We start from the raw sequence: 19075 nt of genomic DNA on the forward strand, positions 1-19075 counted from the left end.
TTAGAATGTGATAGAAGAAAGGTGAGTATTTCCTGTAAAGTATGTATGAAAATTCCAAACTTATTAAAAATCAATAATAATGTATCTGAGTCATAATATGGAACGCTTTTGGAAAAGCAGAAACTAATTTATTTACCACACTTAGTGCTATTTACTGTAGAAATTTCCAACATACAGCATGGTGTAGTACAGTAATCATATTTGAAACTTATGGCAGACAACAAACTTGCCTCACTCTGCACAAGGTTGAGTACGTGACCACAAGGAGTGGTACAACACAAGTAGCCTACAGAGAGAGGGTCGTAACTTGTAGCATTCTGATCCATCAGATTCTGCCCTCACTGATGTCTGTTTCTTGAACATGTAGACCCAGAATGATCAAATCTCTTGGTTTTCTTCAAGAGAAAGCAATTAAAATATTGCTTGTGAAATATTTGAAATTTATAATTTGACAATTAACCTTGAAAAATATAAACCTGGAGCAAACTAAACAAAATGTTGTATGCTTTTTAAAATATTATCCAAAAAGGTCCTGTTTTCCTCAGCTCTATCCAGACTATAGCTAGCTATGTCACACTAACATTATTTCCAAGACCTAGAAAACTAAAGGACATGTAATTTGCCCAGGCAAGGCACTATAAGAAAGCAACGATTAGGAAAATATCCAAATCCTTTACTTTAAATCAGTATAAAAGCATAATCATATAAATAACAGACTTGGGATGAAAACTTTATAGTATAATGCTAAACTGAAAGGTTTTTATTCTCTGCCTCCAAAGCCAAAGTCCTTAGGTAAAGTTAGTTTAAATTTATGAAAATATGACTTCGTTTTCAGAGACTAGAAGTCAGGTAGAAGCTGAACCTCATATCTCAGAGAATAGCCAGAGGAGAGGTACAATTTTAGAGAGAAAACTGACAGTCACCATGATGTGAGAGTCCTAGAGTATCAAAGACTAGAAGTATCCATGGAGGTAAGTAATGGCACAAAACCTAGTCAGAACCTATGGCTTGGAATGTCATAAAATCTAGAGGGAAGTTTTCAATGCTCTTTAACTTATGCCAACTGCCTTTCACAAAACCGGAATGAATTTATCTTTAATCACCAAGACCCAGTTTTCTTCTTCCAAACAAAAAGAGATGTGAAATAGTTTCTTTTGCACATCTGAATTTGTAACCTATGAAATTCATAACCAGTGTACTTTCTCTTTATTTTCTTTTGTAAAGAATATATTTGCATATCACATTTTCATGTCCTTAGTTTTGGTTAAGTCTCCAACCCCCTTTGCTGACCCTACCTGAACTCACTAGATTTTCTTTCCTAAGGTGTTTTAAGTATGCTTGTTTTTGCTGTCCATCTGATAACATAGACTTATAAAAACTCCTTGTTTCTTTAAGTGCAAGTTTTATGACTAGACCAGTGAGAAAAAAAAAAAAATTCTTCCAACTCCTCAAAACACTTGAAAAAGCCAGAACTCTGGCCTTATTTACAGCACTTCAGGCAGTTTCCATAATCAGGAAATCTAATTTTGTCATTTGTTTCAAACTCTAACCACATTAAAAAAAAAAAAAAAAAAAAAAAAACTTTAACTTGAACTGCCAAGACAACAAAATTGACAGATTTGTGATTCAACTCTCTATTTCCCCTTCCTGTTTGTTTGATGGATGTGTAGATTAGTAAGGAAATGGCCCAAGACCAGCAAGAAAATGAGATCAGAAAAACTGGTCCTGTTCTCACAAAAGGGCTTTGCCACTGAACTTTTCCAAGCTCCCTATGAATTTCTGCTTTAAATGCACATGTGTACATAGACACACAGGTACATATGCATGACTTCTATATAAAGTTCTATTACATGATATTTTAATTTAATATTTCACATTGATTCCTATTGCAATTATTTCCCCGTTACCGAAAAAAAAAAAAAAAAAACTAACAAAAGTGGCATATGGGAGGAAAGGGTTTATTTTGGCTTACAGTCTTTAGGGAAAGCTGCATCATGGCAGGGAAAACATCACATGAGCATGAAGCTGGCTCATGTCAAGTTACAAGCAAAAACTACCTATACCCAGCCTGGCTGGGCTAATATACCTTAAGGCCTACATACAGTGACACACCTGATTGTTGAGCACCAAATTAAGTAGTCCAGAGGCAGATCATGTTCATATAATTGCCATACTTTATTCACTCTTCACACATGTTAATTAGGTCAAGTTCTTTCTTCTTTTGTCCTCTCAACTAGACTAGCCCCTGAGACGTTCACATGTAATGCAATGTCACTTGGCCCTTGGGCCACATCTGGGTCCTCCTCCATCTGCTCTGCTGTGTGCTGGCTGCCTTGGGCTCCCCAGGGCTGCTACTTTCTGTCCTGATGGGTATCAACACAAAGAGGGATGTGGAGTCTACCTCTCTGAATTGACAGTGTTCTGAGCTTTTGCTGGGGTTAGGATATCCATATTTTCCTCAGTCACTCTAACTGCCCTTATGGTTAGCTCATTTGCATATTGGCAAGCTAGTCTCTGGTAATGGCCCTTGGTTGCCATAGTGATGTCCTCATGGCTAGGTGAGTGCCTCCATTTTTGCTTACTATTACTAGTGCTCCCAACTTCCCAACCCCTAGCCTATGAAGAGGTGAAAAGGCATCACAATTCTCAAAAATATAAAAAGTCAAAACATAACACACTGCAAATTAATTAATAGCATAACCAAAAAACACAGCAAACAATCACATCATTATAATACAAAACAACTCAATGCATCACATTATGAGGGTGTTTCAACAGACTGTATTTGAAAAAAGACTGTTGGTACAATTTCCAAGTCAAATAAGCAGAAAGTTGAAACAAACAAAACTTAATCAAAAGGTCATACAGTTCTCTCAGGCAATACTCCTCCAAAGATCTAATAGGAATTGCTGGGTTCTTATCAGTTAGTTCCATAGATCTCCAAAGAAATTTAGCATAATGGCAACAGAATCAGGGTCATGTCTAATCATTTGTTGGATCATAGCAGGATACATATAACATCTTTTAGAGATGTACAAGGCTACCAAAAATCAAATCATCACAACAGGCACTTGTTCACGCTATTGGCTAATATGTACTGCCAAATTGTCGTGAAGGATATGGCTCATAATGGTAGCAAAGAAGAAATTGTTTTGTTAATGCCTGATACCAATAACCACCAACCATCTCTGTTTACAAAAATAGCAAGTAAATGGTGGAGTGTATCCCATCAATGAATGCAGTATACATCTAGTCTCATAGTCCAAGCAATGTTTCCAACATGCTCTAAAAAATTCTAGCTCCCAAATGGACAGGACAAAACATGTGTTTGGAAAGTTATTTCATATCAAGCATGTTCCATTGGGGCATCTATGAACCAGCTGGTCTTCTTATCGATATTTTTGTGCAATCCCCATCTGCAAAAAAAAAAAAAAAAATCAATACTGTCAAACAAACAATATAACGACACAAGTGCACACATAGAGAAGTTGTTTAAATCAGTGAAGCACTTTCCACGTCCAAATACATGTTGTATCCAGGCATGCCAGTTTTCCAACTGTGTCCAAAAAGGTGCAATGTCTGATGTCTCAAACCTTAGAGGCCCAGGCCAGAGTGCTGGTTTGTAAAACATGTGCTACATGGGACACATGATTGACCTGTTTGTTGTATTTGTGGAAGTATTGATATTGATAGTATTGTCCATGCTGGTAAACTGCCTCTGGTTATATTGTAGGAGGTCTGTTAACTTTTGTATAGCAGCTTCTGCCTCCCTGTAGTATCTGGAATCTTTGAATTGGTTAGCTTCATATGTCATGGAGTCAAAGACATGAGATTGTGGTATCGTAATTGTGGAAATACAAGTCATGGAATTAGTTGAGAAGTTGGCAATCATCTTATATGTGTTAGAAGCCAAATGGCATCCTTCATGTAACTGCCATAAGGATGGTGAGTATTCCCAAGATGTAATGTTAAAAAAATAAGTGGTAAGGTTAAATGGCATAGTTCCACAAATTGAGAATACAAAGTTACCTAGATCATTCACAGTATCATAAAAGGTGGTCAACAAGACTCCAAAAATCTGCAATGGGCACAAATCTGCAAGCAGAGGTTTGGTGGCTATGTAGGTATTAGCCTCCAGATGCAAAGTATCATCCAAAGGATAGTACTGGAATCATTAGAAATGGTCACCCAGATGTATGATCATATAGATTGAAGGAATGCATTACCCAGCTTCCACGGTAATGGCACAGTAAGGTATGCAGGTAATGCTCTGTCCAAAAAGACCTGTAGGTAATTGATTACACATATACCACTTTCATAATATGAAAGTTTTTTGTTTATTTAAAAAATTTTTAACAATATGAAGTTTTGTGGCCATCCAGAATGGACTTGAATGTCAGGGTTTCCACACCCATGCCAGTAGCAAACAAAGTGTTCAGTTCTGTTTCTAGCTTACTCATAATTGAAACTGCGTGCATTATTGCATGGATCTGGTGTCTTTAATGAGTGTAAATAAGTTGTCCAGGGATCATAAGTAGATTTCACATATGACTTCTTAGATTCCTGCAATAGTTGTACTTTTTTCTGCATTTGAGTGACTAAAGCAGGAGTAGTCTGCAGAGCATCTGACAATGCTGCAATTGCTTGTGCCTGTTGCCATGTCTGGTATTTAATGTCATTTATATCTGCCTGTATGGGTGCTACCATGGCTGTTGCATTTAAAGCCACTCCCACTATGAATGCACCAACTGCCAAGAATTGAAGTGGCTTACTTGCTGACCATTTATTAGTAGGAGAGTAGGAAAATACTTGAAGAGGTTTTTCTGGGCACAGCCCCTTTGGTGGCACCAGTCCTTCAAATTAAAAGTCACCATAATGGGTTGTGTATTAGTCAGGGTTCTCTAGAGGAACAGAACTGCTAAAACGAATTATTTTAAAAAGGGAATTTATTGGATTAGCTTATGGTAGTCCAATAACAGTTGCAGGCCCTAGACTCAGGGAACCTGGTAGCTGCTCAGTCACGTGGCAAGATAACTCAGCAGTCCTGATCCAGCACTTCAGATGGCGCCAGAAGACCTTCAGGCTTCCTGAGGAGCTGCTGCAATCTTCATTTCATGCTGGTCTTCAGTCCACGCTGGTCTTCAATCCATGCTGGAAGGCAGCAAGCAGCTCCTGCAACCAAGTGGGAAGAACGAAGGGGCCTTTTTCACCCAGAGCTTCCTTATATGAAGACCCCCTCTAAACAGGCTGCGCTTTCTGGAGGAAGGGCTCACTCTGGAGGAAGAACTTCCTCCTTCAGTTAACCCTTCCTGGAAGCAACCCCAAGGATCCACCCAAAAGGGATTTCTGTGAATTGCTAAACAGATCAAGTTGACAACACCTTAACTATCACAGGTTGGATATGAGGTTGAACTATAAGACTTGCCAGAGTGGATAGGTCAGGAATCAACATCATTGCCTCTGTGACTTAAGGTGAATCTAGCAAGTCCATTGTTCGCAAGACTGCTGGCTTGTAATGGGTTATAAAGCATTTATGTGTCTGGTTGAATCCTCCTCTTTCTAGGATGCAAGGAGCATCACTATCATCTTTGATATAATAAGTTTTAAATGATACTGGGAAGGTCCATATCAAATCATTCAACCCTGGTGTCTCTCATCACTGATGGGGAGTACTGATGAAAGGTGAATGAGTCACTAAATCCATGACCCCCATTTCCACCATAGGTAGGGGCAAAATCACATAGAAATAGTACTGGAAGTCATGGAGATGTTTGAAGGAAACAAATAGAGATCCAAACTGCATTACAGCTGAGTTCCAGCAGCGCAACATTCTTCCATCCGCTTGTTTAAGTGGTATAATATAATGCATTATCTGAATGTTCATATGTACATCCAAAGGTACAGGATAAGGTGAAGATGAATTTTCTGCTGTACTGTGGATGGTATCACATAAAGTTCTATTTTCTGGAAGACACCTGCAACCATGATGCCTCCAGTCAGTCGTGCTTGATCTGAATCAAAGAACATGGAGTGCTCATAAAGGGAGGGAGCAGGGTTTGCAACCTTATATAGTATCACAGGTTTTGTTGATTCTGTTGCAAAAAAATACTGGCACAGTCAAGTTGGCAAAGTATAATTGCTTCTGCTGTTTGCCATCATGTACAAACATGTAGGTAGCATTATATGTTATGATAACATAACATTGTTGGTGTGGTTGTGTCACTGTGAATGCCCAACCAACTGATGTCCAGTTCAATCAAAACTGGTTGGGGGACTTCCAGTCAAGTAGGCGTCTGCCTAACTGCACCGCACCTGCCCAAGAAGGAATGGCAAGGCATTAAAGGTTCACTGGGTCTTTTAGGGGGGAGAAATCTCTAATAGATCACCACTGGGAAGGTGCGGAAGGGATAAAAATGGGAATCCATGGATTCCCTCACTCTCGGGTAGCCAGCCCATCAGTCCCCCAATTCCCCCAAGCAGCCGCTCTAGCCATAGTCCCAGCCTCAGAATACTCCCGCACTTACTGCAGGAAAGGGGGCCCAGACCAGCATAGTTCCACTTGCCTCACTGCCCAGAGGCAATCGTGGGCTACCCCTGCCCACACACAACCTCAGGCCAGCGCTGCCTGCCTGCCCACCCGCACGAGCTCAGGCCTGGTCAGTCCATCTGCCCGCCATTCATGCACAAGCTTAGGCCCGTTCTGCCCATCTACTTGTCGCAAGAGAGCTCAGGCCACTCTGGCAGCCTGCCCACTTGCGAGCTAAGGCCCGCTCTGCCCATCTGCCACCCTCACAAGCTCAGGCCCGCCCCGCCCATTCACCTGTGCCCACACTAGCTCAGGCCCAATCTCCTGTCAGCCTGCCTTGTGCACGAGCTCAGGCCACTTGGGCTGTGCGCCCATACATGAGCTCAGGCCCACTCTGTCCATCTACCCACTGTGCACACAAGCTTATGCCCACTCCTCCATCCACCCAAGACAGCTCAAACCCACTCTGCCCATGCACCAGTGACTGTACTAGCTCAGGCCTGCTACTCTAGTTCACCCACGCGAACTCAGGTCCTGGCTGCCTGCTCAGGCGTGAGCTCAGGCCCTCCATCTATATGCCTGCGGTAGCTCAGGCCATCTCAGGCCCACTCCACATGTCTACCCACACCTGTGCCAGCTTAGGCCCGGTTCCACCTGCCACCCAGGCATGAGCTCAGGACCGCTCTGCCTGTCTGCCTGCCCATGCATGAGCTCAACCCTGATCCCCCCTATTCCTGCTACCCTGAAGAAGCATCACTTCCCCCACTCATTGAGACCATAGTCCTACTCTCCCTGCCCATACACTGTGATGGGCAGACAGCACAAAAGAAACAACATGAAAAATCAAATGCAAGTAAATCCAAGAAGATCACCTAGTCCTACAATGGATGTCTCTAATGGAAACATAGAAGAGGGCTGGAGGGATGGCTTAGGACTTAAGGCATTTGCCTGCAAAGCCAAAGCACCCAACTTCTATCCCCAAGACCTACATTAACCAGATGCACAAGGTGGCGCACACGTCTGGAGTTCGTTTGCAGTGGCTGGATGCCCTGGCGCGCCCATTCTCTCTTTCTCTCCCACTTTCTGTCAAATAAATAAATAAAAATAAAAAATATTAAAAAAAAAACATAGAGACATTAGGATCAGAACTCCAAAACAAAGCTATGAGAAATGCAACCCTGACCAAGCTACTGATAGAACTTGCAGAAAAGCAACAAAGGACCAATAATCATGTAGATGCTGTCAACACTAGACTAGACCTAATAGATAAGAAAATGGAAGTAGTTCTTCATAAAGCCAGTTAAAACATATGAAGGATAATGAATAAAAAGAGGACCTCAAAAATCAGCTGGTAATGCTAAATGAAGACATAAAGAAATGTGAGGATGAATTCCAAGACACATCAAGAAAATTAGAAAATGATGTGAAAGGGAAATTAACAGAGGGATGGAAACCATACATAGAAAAGTAGTAAAAAATGCAAATGTAATTGGACAAGCCCAAAACTCTTTAGTAGCTCTCAAGAATAGAGTCAGCCATGTGGAGGATAGAAACTCAGATCTGGAAGACAAGACAGAAGAAACAGTTTGAGAGTTCAAAGGTTTCAATAAGTTCAAAATTCCCTGTGACCAGAACATGAGGAAATTGTGGGATACCCTTAAATGAAACTGGTTGGGGCTGATAAAAGTAGCTGTCATATTGTTTGGAAATAAATAGTACCTAGCCTTGGACATAATCAACCCATTATGTGTGATCCACAGGATTTTCATGGTAAAAGGCAAAGTCTCTAGGTGACGTACATATAGGGCTGCAGGGTACACCTCAGTCTTTGTAGACTTATATAACCCAGGAGCTGACAGAGACATGATACCTAAGGTATCATATTCAAGGCATTTATAAGTTATCTGAGAATCAACATCATAAGCGGCATAAGGTCGTGGTATCAGGTCAGTAAGGATAATTGAGAATTTATAATATTGGGTACCCATGGTCAGTATCATACGCCAATCAGGTACTGGTAAGAAGCTGTCATTCGTGACATCCATATCTATTACCTTTGAGTTCCATTGTTCCAATTTGCCATAACATGGCAAATTGGGAAAACCAGCTACACATAAAATAGTACAATTGGTTGAGTTCAACCTTGGGTACAATGCAAACATTTCCTTAGGGCAATGAGCGCCATATAGTGACAGATTGGTACCCATTTAAAACTGTCAATTGGCTGTTTAGCCTCCCAATGGGAAGGCCAAGGATAAGCAGTGGGTTTAGCCAGTGGATTGTCAATCATATTGTCTGTGCTGCCACCATAATCATAAAAATCATCACAGGGTCAGGCATCTGTCTAGTCCATGGCACAAAGAAGGCTGACAAAAATTTTGTCTCTGCCATGTATTTGCATGTGAAAGTTTGATCCCTATCTTCATTGTCCCATTCAAAAGTGTATCTGGAAGTGCCGCCACTGCAGTGAACTTCCATGATGCATCTGGTGTCGACATCAATCTTGTGCATATTCAGGACATAAATTGCAGAGGATGCCATGACCTGGCACCATAGTTCAGTACCATGGCAACAGGGATTTTTATCATAGATATTCATTTTATCTATATCTTTTTTTTTTTTTACAAATTTTTAACATACTTTATTGACTTAGGAGCCAAACAAGGCAGCATTTGGTTAGTTAAGAAAGGCACCTTATTGAAAATAATACATCACAGTGCTGTTGAGTGATCCCAGTCATGGAATTTGAGGATGGAGAGGACAATCTTTGGATGATATAGCTTAGGACACTTAATCATTTATGTTTATTTTATTATCATAATCATTTTTTTCTTTTCTTTTTTTGCAGTGCTGGGGATTAGACCCATGGCCTTGTAATGCCAGGCAAGCATGTGCCACTGAACTACACCCCCAGCCCTTGTTCATTTGCTTAAAAGGGCTCCCCCACACACCATGGATGAAAGAAGGCAAGACAGCAGGATTGTTGTGTGTTGGGTGGCTGCTGAAGGCTTTGCCATCAGAGCAGGTGGACTGGTAAATCAGTTGCAAGTCATGGCAAAGGACTCCCTAGACTCCCATGGTCTTGATTTGCTGAGCTACAGCCCCATGATTATATTCTGATCTCTTTCAGATGCGGAGATGATATTTTAATCGTATGGTATGGGGAAGCATAAGTCAGATGCTTGGTTCCAAGCTGTAAGACAGTTGGGATCACAACCGACTTTCTACATTCTTGGCCTGGTATCCCATGAGGTTCTTAGATTGAAAACTGAGGCCTTAAGAGCAATGGCTTTAAAATACTGTCACCAGTCCAGAGTAAATGAAAGCCTGATTGCTTAGAAATAACACTGTCTCTCTTCCTATTTGTACCCACACCCTCCAATCACAGTTTTTAAAAAAATTATTCTTCTCTGCTGATACTTTAAAATTCCCACCTATGTGTATAAAATCCCACTCACTACAACACGGCTGCTCTTCCAAATACTGCTCCTGAGCCCCTCACCACCCTCCCTTCTCCATCCTTCTTCCCTTGACCACCCTTCCCCTCTGCCCAGCACCTAGGAGCAGGGATCATGCCGCAGGGAGATGAGCAGTGGTGTAGTCTCTCCTGGCCTTCTGTTACTAGGATGTGGCTTTGGAGAAGGCTGCTAGGATGCTTGCAAACACGACATCAGGGGTCTGGAAGGCGTCGATGGCACAGTGGATCCCTCGTTTCCTATAGTACTCCACGAGTGGGGTGGTCTGAGTGTGGTAGGACTCCAGGCGGATCTTCAAGGCCTTCTCATTATCATCGGATCGACGGATCAAGGGTTCCCCGGTGATGTCATCTTTCATGGGCTCTTTTGGAGGGTTGAATTCTTCATGGTAGGACCGGCCACTCTTGGGGTGAATCAACCTTCCAGTGATTCTCCGGATCAGCAGGGAGTCCGAGATGCTGAACTCAATCACAGAATCAAGCTTCTCTTTCCTCTTCTCCATGAGGTCATCAAGCATTTCAGCCTGCCTTACAGTCCGAGGGAAAGCCATCTAGAAGAAAGCCATTTTTGCAGGAAGGGGTCTCCAAGTTCTTCTCTATGAGCTCCACTACCATTTCATCGCTCACCAGTTTCCCAGCATCCATAGTTGCCTTCAGCTTTTTCCCCAGCTCTGAGCCAGAAGCCACCATGGCCCTTAGCATATCCCCGGTGGCCAGATGGCAGACACAGAAGTTTTCAGCCAGTTTAGGTGCCTGGGTACCCTTGCCAGCCCCGGGCGGCCCCAACAACACGGCCCGGATGCCTTTGGGATACTCGGGTTCCGTCACCAGCGCGTTGGGAGCCATATCCGCCAAAGCTACTCCCATTTTATCTATATCTTTAAGAGAAGCTCTGACTACCGGGCTATGCTGGTCAGTTGCCTTTCTATACTGCTCACAGTAATAATAATGCACATGGCAGCCCACATGTTGACAACAGGCATATTTAGCCCTAAAGGACCATTTTGCATATGGAACATTGTGGCCAACATGGTAATGGTTCCAATATTGTGGGACCAAACCCTCAGGATCCTTTAACTCTGGATGGGGTTTAGTTGGTATTACTTGTGGTGCCAATGTGGTGATGATCATGTTGATAATGATGTCACTGTCAACAACTCACTTGTCATAAATAATAATAGCAAGAATATAAAAAGGCACCACTTTCATCCTTCTGGGGTGTCTTATTCCACAGGCTCCATATATCATTGTGAAATGTGTCAATAATACAGAGGGTATATAATTGGTTCCCCATGTATGGGTTCACTGAGTAGTCTTGTTATTATATTTTCTGCTACCACAGAAGGAATACTGCCCCTGAAGAGGGATCACTACTGTCACTGTACACACTAAGCTATTTAGTCCCACTATTTTCATGATGAATGCCATCCAATGATTTTTTTTTTTTTAATTTGGTTTTTTGAGGTTGGATTTCAGTCTAGTTCAGGCTGTCCTGGAATTCACCATGTAGCCTCAGGGTGGCCTCGAACTCACAGTGATCCTCCTACCTCTGCCTCCCAAGTACTGAGATTAAAGGCATGCACCACCATGCCCAGCTCAATGATATCTTTTAATTTCATCATGTGTATATAGCCCTTTCCCCGTGTTGTCCAAACTGTGTTACTATCACTAGGTGTGACCATTTCCTTTGGGGAGGCTTGTTGGCATTGCACCATGTAATCTTGTGTGGTAATAACATTGTAGGCTTATCACTTATTTGTATACCCATATACTTCATCCAAGAGGCTCTGTGCTGTTTATATCATTAATTTAACTCAAACCAGGCTATTTCCAATGCCTTCTTAAAGGGGGGTTTCACTAACGTCTGGAGTTTATGTTTTAAAAGCCATTAAAACATTCTACATTTCTTCCTGCTGTCGGGTTATATAGCAAAGAAAATCCCAGGGAATAGCCATCATATGTGCCCATTTTTGCACTACACTCCCTGTAAAATGAGATCCCTGGTCCAAAATAATTAACATGGGGGTCCCATTTTGTGCAATCCAAGTCCACAATGTATAATTGGTTGTGACCTGATTTGGTTTGTCACATGCCTTGGTTCTCCCCATGCCTGTGCATACATCTCCTATAATACATGCACAATGATTATGGAAAGAAGATAAAGGGCCAATAAGATAAATCTGAATAGCATAATTAAATCTTTCACTAGAAAGATTACACCTAAACCTCAACTTGGTTCCAGGATGGTCCTCACACTGGGCAATTATACTTTTGCATTCCTGCCAAGTTACCAAGAGCTTTGTACATTGCATCCATGTAAATATGGAGTGTGTTCCCAAGTGTCCCAAAGCTTATATTGCTTTGTTAACTCCTTTCTACTAATTGGCTACTCATTTTACTGTACTATCTTCCATTGCCTAGGATTTCTAAGGGTCATACACAGATATCTATTATCTAAAACCTGCTATGAGGCTTTATTTGTAATCCTTAAGGTCATAATTTGAGCTAATTGGTCTGTTTCATTATGAATACTAGTGGCATCTTGCCTACCCATGTGTGCATCCACATGCATTATAAGGACTTTTCTATCTTTTGTTAATTTGTTATTCTCTATCCAATCTTCCTTAGACCAAATATACCTACCATTGATCTTCCAATCAAATCGTTTCCACTTAGCCAACCAGAAGACTATTCTATTAACCAGGTACCACGAATTAGAGTAAATACAGATTAACCACTTTCCTTCCTTTGCTGACTGTTGCAAGGACAGGAGGGCTGCATGCTTCATGGACTTAGTCACCCTCTCATCCATCATGATATACCCAACAGATGGTCTCCAGGCTGCAGATTTTCAGTGTAGCTTGCCCCCCATGTTTGCAAAAGATCCGTCTGTGAACCATGCATTCACCTATGCCCCATTCGGTTGCCCCAACCCCATGTTTCAAAAGATGCTTCTTTGGAGGGAGGGACATTCATGGCAAATGATGATCTCTGTCTAAGAGATAGCTATGCTATCTCCTCTACCCAGCCAGGCATATTCTTCTTTGCTGATGTGTCATGGTCCCTAATAATTTCCTGAAGGTACCATTTCCATTGTAATACCTTTGGTTCTGTTCTGTTTCCAGCCAGAGCTTTGCCTGGCATACACACCCATTCCAGCAGTAGCACTGGGGTTCTGATTGTTAGGCATTGATCCTGGATATTGGGTTAAACATCTTTAATGCCTCATAGAGGGTCCATGCTAATTGTTCAAAGAAGGAGTACTTATTCTCTTAAAATGGAAACCTTTTGCAATAGAATGCCACTGTTAATTGAATTCCCTGTGGGCTTTTTTGCAAAAATGCTCCAGTTACCATAATTTAAAAAAAAAAGCATAGCATATCCATACATATGTCATCATCAGGTTGTATAATATATAGCTGACAAAACTCAGATATATATGCACATACTTGATTAAAAGCTTGTCATTGCTGTTCTCCCCATTGGAATTCAGCAGCCTTTCTGGTGACATTATACAGTGGTTTCAATATTAATTGCAAAATATGTGATATGAAGGAATCAGTATCCAAATAATCCAATGAAATGCTGCATTTGTGTTTTATTCAGGTGGTTTTAAATTATCAATTTTATTAATAACACCAGAAGGAACCCTGGGTCCTTCCCTAGTAAAAATTACTCCTAAGTACTTAATGCTAGTTGGGGGGCGAGGTTGGACATTTTCATCATTAATAGTCCATTCCGCTTTTAAATTTTTTACTAGGGCATCTAATACTTCCTACACTCCCTCCTTGATATGGCCACAAAAAATTATGTCATCCACATTAGATAGCGTCAGGATATCAGGTGAATGTTCCACCTTATCCACTACAGACTGACATGTGCAATGATTGGGTTGTTGCAATATCCCTGTAGAAGTCTAGTAAAGTGGTACCACTTATTTTGCCAGTGAATGTAGTATATTCTCTATTAGGATTGCAAAAGAACATGCCTGACAAATCCGTTGTTGCAAAATGTTGTGCATTCCTAATTTTGTGAAAAAATTTCCTCCACTTCAGGTAAGTTTCTACATATCACTGGTGTTTGGGTGTTTACATTTTTGTAGTCCAATGTGAACCTATATAGCCCATTAGGCTTTCCCATTGGCCATACTGGACTTGTTATATGAAAAGGACTAGGTGAGTTCACTAACACCTTCCTCAAGGAGTTTCTTCACTTCTCAGTTATTCCCTCATGCCCCCACTTCAATGGATACTGTTTAGTAAAACAGGGAGGAAACTTTGGTAGTTATGCTGGTGGCAGGTGGACAGTACTCAGCAGTACACTGCCCCCTTTAGCCACTTATATGATATCCATTGAGGGTAGATTATATTTATCATGTCTATCCCTAATACGTCTGCTGGAGCTATCATAAAAACAGCATTACATGGCATAGAGGTATCAGACACTTTAAAATTTATTCTCTCTATGGAAGCTGTCGGACTAGTTTGGTGGACACCTTCAATTTCTATTTCTTTTCCAGTTCCACAGACTGGTAGGCTAGTTGCTATTGTAACTTGGCTCTCTGTGTCCAGCAGAAATGTGAAGCAGAAAGACTGCCTTTATCTTACAGCATAGTTGCACATAGGGGTGGAGGTCCCATGCAGCCCCCTGGGGTACACCATGACTGGCAGCAGGGGCATCCATGGTCATCACCTGCTGAGCCTGTCTGATAACAAGGCCCCACCTCCTCTCCCTCTCGAGGGTGGCAGTCCCCAAATGACCTGGTGTTCTTGAAGACCCCCTGGGGAGCATCTGATCCCCAGGGGCCCCACCTGTTTTTTTCTCTCATGCATTTACAGTCCTTGATTGCACCAAGGACATTTACATGGTCTGGGTGACATTCACACCATGAGACTGCACTCTTGGACCATAAAGGTGGCTTTTGCCTGAGTAGCCTTAGGAATTAAAGTCACCACCTTATTAGTTTCTTGCTTTCTTGTTTGTTTAAAGAATTCAGTAGCTGCAGCTATAGTGTGGCATGTAGCCAGAACTTTTGATGGGGTCACCCTCGAATGCTGAGGTGCCACTTTCATCACTATTCTTTATTCCTGGCATGAATGGTGCTGCTGTGGGTTAATTATCCCCATGTTATAAATCCCTAACTTGTGACATAGCTTCATGGCTTCTTGCATAGTCCTCCTCTGCCTTCAGCCTCAAAGGCTGCAAAATCTAAACTGGAGAAGTAGTAGACCCAAGCAAATGCTACCCAAGCAAATAACAAATATTGATCCTCCGTGTGTTTCTCAAGGATCATGCTAAGACATTCATAAATATGTGGATTTTCCACTATGCCAGCCAGGCTACACCTTTCATCTGACTTCAGAATTAATGGGTCATCTCTTTTTTCTCCAAATTCTAGTTACATTAGTAAAATCTTTTTCTGCCCTTTGAGCAAACTCTCATCTGCTTGTTTGTAATTCTAGTTAAAGTTCTGGTTTCTCCTATTTGTTCTACTTCCATTTTTAGTCCTTTATAGGCTCAATGGGGAGTTTTTACCACCTTCTGGGTTGAAATTGGTAGGCTAGCCACAGGGGTTTGTCCGTCCCCATTCTGCAATGGCGTCCTTCAAGAACGGGTTATTTTTACATTTCTCTAATGCTTTTCTGGCCAGTCCTTTTTCTTTCATTCTGTCTTCTTCACTATCATTTATAATTTTACACAGATCTCAGATCAAGCTATGACTGGTCCTACAACTTCTAGCTTAGGGAGCAAAATATCTATCTTAGTCCCCTTCTCATACCTAGGCAATTTTTCTTGAATTATTTCTTCTGTTTTTCTCCATTCGGGCTGTGACTTAAGCTCCTTCCTCTCTGTGCAACTCTATCTCCACCAGTCCTTAAGGTAGTACAATCTGTGGCAAGACTAAATATGAATTTCACATACTTCTTTCTGAAGTACCAGCTACAGGAATTTGCACTGTATATTTCTGAGGTTTGAGTTTCAAACTTTCTTTCAGCCAAACTGAATATTCTTTTTGCAAACCAATTTCCCATATGGTGGTTGCTCATGCCCAAGTCCATGGGCCCTCTTCAGCTAACTGGTCTTTGAACAGTTAAGCCATTGCCATCATAGGAATCTTGCCTCTCATCCAGGGTGGCCTCCTGTGTTCACCCGGTCTTAGGACCATTAAGCCCATGCTATCATAGTGTCCATGCACTTTGCTTCCTTCTGAGTGACTTGCACTGTCTATGAATAGATTCTAGTGCTCAATCTTAGAACTCTAGCACGATTTCTAGCTAACTGATGTCTTCAGAGGACCACAATTTAGGGGCAGTGAGTAACCCTTTCAGAAAAATGCCTATTGCCTAGGTAGTGGTTTGCCTTATGCCAAGTACACTGTGAGAAGTGTATAATTTAGTTCCACCTTTAATTTGTATCCAGCCAACTATGCCAGCTGTCACAAGTGCTGAATTAAATAGTCAAGAGGCAGATTATGTTAATTTATGCCACACTTTATTCACTCTTCACACATGTTAATTAGTCCATGTCCTTTCTTTTATCCCCTCAACTAGCCTCACCTGAGATGTCACTTGGCCTGGCCTGTGGGCAGCATCCAGGTCCTCCTCTGTCTGCTCTGCTCTATGCTCTGCTGTAGGCTCCCACTGACTTCTTCTCCTCACAGTGGGTATCAAAACAAAGAGGAACATGGAGTCTGCCTCTCTGAATTGAGTGACAGTGTTCTGAGCTTTTGCTGGGGTTTTTATGTCCATTTTTTTCTTCAATCACTCTAGCTGCTAATAGCCGCCTTAGATTTAGCTCATTCACATATTGACGCACAGCTGGTCTCTGGTTGTGGACCCTGGTTTCCATGGCGATGTCATCATTGCTAGGTGAATGCCCCCATTTTTGCTTACTATTACTAGTGCTCCTAACACTAAGGAACTGGGGTCCTTAGGCTTCACAGGCAAGCGCTTAACCAGTAAGCCATGTCTCCAGCCTTGTTGAACTAAATTTTTAATGTATCACTCCACCTCTCCAAGGGTCCCACAGTGCTCACAAATTGCCACCAGCTAAAGACCAAGTATTTAAACACTAGTTGATGGGGACATTTTATTGAAACCACCCCAATTTCATTCTTAAGCTTAAATCAGGAATAAATTATTCACATTATACGGATTTTCAATTCTCTGAGAAATTTTTATAAATAATTGTTTTTCTTCCAAAGCACTTTTCAACTACCTCCACACTCATCTCATCAAATAATTCACAATTCCACGGGGAACATCTGAACCCCACTGAGGAGAGTCCCCTGTGGAATGGGGCAGGTACTATGGAAAAGAGTACTAACACATGACACATCCATACAAAATATGTTGTTAAAAATAAATTAGAAAATAAATCTTATAGAACCAATTTATAGCCCTCTACTTTCATGCAGCATGTCTCATTCTTGACAGAATTGCCATCTTTTTTTTCTGCCCAAGCCCCTATGTACAGTTTCAAACTCTGTCATTTCCCTTTACACTGAGAGATTCTGCAATGCAAAGGCCTCACAAGTGTCCTTTCATCCAGCATTCATGGCACACTTTAAATAAACATGTGCTCATGTGGCTAGAACTTCATCAACATAATACCAAGTCATGTTACCTTCAAAAATCTCCAATTCTGGGTGGAACCCATAATGTTCTCATCAGATTCTAAATGTCTTCATTTTAACATGTCATTTACATCTCAAAATCAGCAGTTACAAAGTTGAACACATCTTTCCATTTTATAACATCTTCTCCAGAAATTTCTATTTTTAAAATTTTTTTTTTAATTTTGTTTTTATTCATTTATTTGAGAGCGACAGACACAGACAGAAAGACAGTTAGAGGGAAAGAGAGGGAATGGGCGCACCAGGGCTTCCAGCCTCTGCAAACGAACTCCAGATGCGTGTGCCCCCTTGTGCATCTGCCTAATGTGCGACCTGGGGAACCGAGCCTCAAACCAGGGTCCTTAGGCTTCACAGGCAAGCACTTAACCGCTAAGCCATCTCTCCAGCCCCAGAAATTTCTATTTTTACTGCTGGTCTTCCTTATCTTCTAGGTCATACTAACTAAATTTCAAAATAGTTGTTAAATCCTGTGTTGTCTTTTGCTTCCTCAGATTTTTTGTTTCAGCCAGTATCTTTCAATAACTGACACTGTGATCTTCTTTTTCAATTACAGTGCAGACTTAACTACTTAACTACTGAACTAGGTCTATAGCCTCCCTGTTCTCTCTTCTTCTCCAAGTCACTTCAGATACTTCTGTTGAACTAGTTTTTTTTTTTTTTTCAAGACTTTTTTTGGTTTATTTTTATTTATTTATTTGAGAGAGAAAGAGAGAGAGAGAATGGCTGCACTGGGGCCTACAGCCACTGCAAACGAACTCCAGATGCATGCACCCCCTTGTGCATCTGGCTAACGTGGGTCCTGGGGAATCGAGCCTCGAACTGGGGTCCTTAGACTTCACAGGCAAGCACTTAATCACTAAGCCATCTCTCCAGCCTTGTTGAACTAAATTTTTAATGTATCACTTGAGCAATACCATGTCTCAAAACATACAATGGTATGCTAAAGTCATTCTAGTTATATAGACTCTTATTCTGGCATTCTAAAACTTTTTCAGTGTTTCCTGTCATCAATGCTTTCTGATTACCAGCCATATATTTTTAGAGGAAGCTGAAAGGAAAACAGTGAGAAAGGTTAAAATGGAAAATCAACTCTTTATATTCTCTTGTTTTGTTTTTATTTATTTTAGAGAGAGAAACAGGGAGAGGGAGGATTAGGCATGCCAGGGCTTCCAGCCACTGCAAACGAGCTCCAGATGCATGTGCCACTTTGTGCACCTGGCTTATGTGAGCCCTTGGGAATCAAACCGAGGTCCTTTGGCTTTGCAAGCAAGTGCCTTAACTGCTAAGCCATCTCTCCAGTCATATATCCTCATTTTTAAATCAAATTTTACTGTTAATACCTCAGGTAATATGACTGAAGACAGAAAACACCCAAATTCCTCCTCTGGCTTCAGCACACATGTGTGCATTGATACACATGCATTTGTACATACACACA

General features: G+C 41.5%; 1 pseudogene; it reads right to left on the reverse strand.

Moving 5' to 3' along the window:
• Positions 1-9514: 9514 nt before the first annotated feature.
• On the reverse strand, positions 9515-10858 carry LOC101598650 (annotated as a pseudogene).
• Between the last annotated feature and the right edge of the window lie 8217 nt (positions 10859-19075).

The sequence above is a fragment of the Jaculus jaculus genome, chromosome 1 (assembly GCF_020740685.1).
Source record: "Jaculus jaculus isolate mJacJac1 chromosome 1, mJacJac1.mat.Y.cur, whole genome shotgun sequence".
NCBI lineage: Eukaryota > Metazoa > Chordata > Mammalia > Rodentia > Dipodidae > Jaculus > Jaculus jaculus.